The sequence below is a fragment of the Lynx rufus genome, unplaced genomic scaffold (genome assembly GCF_022079265.1).
Source record: "Lynx rufus isolate CCGP_SWC_20201006 ecotype Redwood Valley unplaced genomic scaffold, mLynRuf1.p SCAF_8, whole genome shotgun sequence".
Classification (NCBI taxonomy): Eukaryota; Metazoa; Chordata; class Mammalia; order Carnivora; family Felidae; genus Lynx; species Lynx rufus.
Window position 1 is genome coordinate 23103125 of NW_025814896.1, and position 2488 is coordinate 23105612.

Sequence of the window (2488 nt, forward strand, 5' to 3'; positions counted from 1 at the left end):
CTGTGGTCTTATAGCGCAGCAGTAATGTGTTGCACAACACAGACTGGCTCCATCGTGTTCTAGAAGGGATTCCTAAACCCAGGAATACAATGAGGAGCAAGAGTTAAAAGAAACGGAAATGCGTGAGCCTAACTCAGGAGCCTCGTCTCTAGCAGGTGTCCCCATCTGCTTGGCTTCCGCATTGTCAAACGCACCCGCCATGCCTTTTAGGAGTCGGGGTTGTCCCTGATCTCTCTCTGCTCAGGGAGCTGAGCTTTGAAAACAGGAACGAGAGGGAGCTTGGAAAATCGCAAAGGGCTGTATAATCCAGAGGGATGATTTGGAGCTGCCTGAAGACTTGATCTCCCAGCTTGAAGGTCTGACAGCTGTTTCCAAGTTGACCTCCGGGAGGGCTTTGTGTAAACCCTTATGCTGGCCATTCAAGAGGACTGGATGGCATGGCCTCGTCTCTTGGGTGGCTGCATCTCCTGTCTTCCTCCCCTACCTCTCTCTCTTTCTCTCTCCTTTCTGGTGAGTTCAAGCTTGCCTTTCTCTCACATGGTTTTTTCATCTCCTGAGTCAGAGTGGAGCAAGACCCTGGAGAACAGAGCAGTGCCTTGATGGATGGAGAGACACTGGACACAGAGAGACGGTCCTGAGCTGGCCTGGCCACCAGCACCTAGGAAGCTCCTGGAAGAAGCCCCATCCCATCTCTGCTTGTTCTCCCTGTTGTCCAGTGTGGGCTCCTGGCCCTTCCCGCTCTGAGCACCTCAGTTATGCGATATCACCCCTCTTCTGCATTGGCCGCCCCCATTCTCTCCTCTGCCCAGGCTGACCTTCAGCTGCTTTGGAGCTCAGCCCCCTTCGTGCACCTCAGGCCAGCAGCCAAGGCTCTCCAGGCCTGGCAGTCCCTACGCATGCTGACCTGGCAGTATCTTGACTGCTTTCCTCTCCTCAGAGCAATGAAGACTTTGGTGACGTGTCACATTCGTTCTCCAGCTGTCCATGGTCTCAGACCAGTGGGGATTTCGAGGCACAGAGAGGGCATACTGTGTCCAGGGTATTCAGGTAGAGGGCTGTGGGGCGAGCCAGCAACAGCTGGCTTGTGAGCTCAGGACTCTGAGAGCACAGTTTTGAGCCTCGCTTCCTGGGAGGAGCTACAAGCACAGGTGAGTTTACCTGGGCCTAGGCCTTTCTCTAAGCAATCAGCTCGGAGAGCAGGAGACACAGCACGAGCACTCTGCCTACTTCTGCAGATCTTGGCTCCTTCCCTGTAGACACCACCAGAGCGGGGTTGAGCCTCTGTGTCAGCCTGGTGTTTAGACTTACTATCAGAAGTGATGCAGTTTGAACAACAGAAAGCACTCTGACCCAGCAATTCCATTGCTATCAAGCCTAAGCAAAGATGCTTCTCCAAGCAGGTTCACTGCAGAAGTGTTCCTACTTGAGCAAAATCAGAAATCTGTTCCCCAACAGTGGAGAGTGGTTACGCCCAGGTACATACGGACAGTGAAACACTGGGTGGCTGATAAAAGTGAGGTTGTGGAGGTAAATATGCTGACATGACCTTACATGAGTGAGAGAGAGAGAGAGGGAAAGAGAGAAACCAAGAAACAGACTCTTAACTATAGAGAACAAACTGATCGTTACTAGAGGGGAGGTGGGTGGAGGACGAGAGAAATAGGTGATGGGGATTAAAGCGTGCACTTATGATGAGCACTGAGTAATGTTAGAATTGTTGAACCACTACATTGTACCCCTGAAATTAATATAACACTGGATGTTAACCATACTGGAACTAAAGTTAAAAACCTTAACAAATAAACTTTACAAAATAGCATGTCAGTGGAATCCCATTGTATGTGTATGTGTGTATATATACACACACACAAATGTATACATGAGAAAACCTAGGTGCTTTATAGAAAAATTCTTAACTGCAACTCAGCAGTAAGAATTAGGGAAACTTATGATCCAGTATTTCCACTACTGGGTTTTAACCCAAAGAAAACAAAAACACTAATTTGAAAAGATATTTTATATATTACTTACAATAATATTATAAATATATACTATTTACAGTAACCATGACGTGGAAGTCACCTGTATCCACTGATAGATGAATGGATAAAAAGATGTGGTATCTACGTACAATGGAATATTACTCAGCCATAAAAAAGAATGAAATCTTGCCATTTGCAACAACCTGGATGGAGCTAGAGAGTATTATGTTAAGTGAAATAGGTCAGTCAGAGAAAGACAAATGCTATATGGTTTCACTCATGCATAGAATTTAAGAAATAAAACAAACAAATGAAGAAAAAAGGGGACAAAAAACTGGACCCCTAAAATACATGGAACAAACTGGTGGTTGCGAGAGGGGAGATGGGTAAGGGGATTAGGAGGGCACACGCCATGGTGAGCACTGAGGAATGTATAGAATTGTCAAATCACTACATTGTACACCTGAAACTAATATGACACTGTAGGTTAACTTCACTTAAAAAAA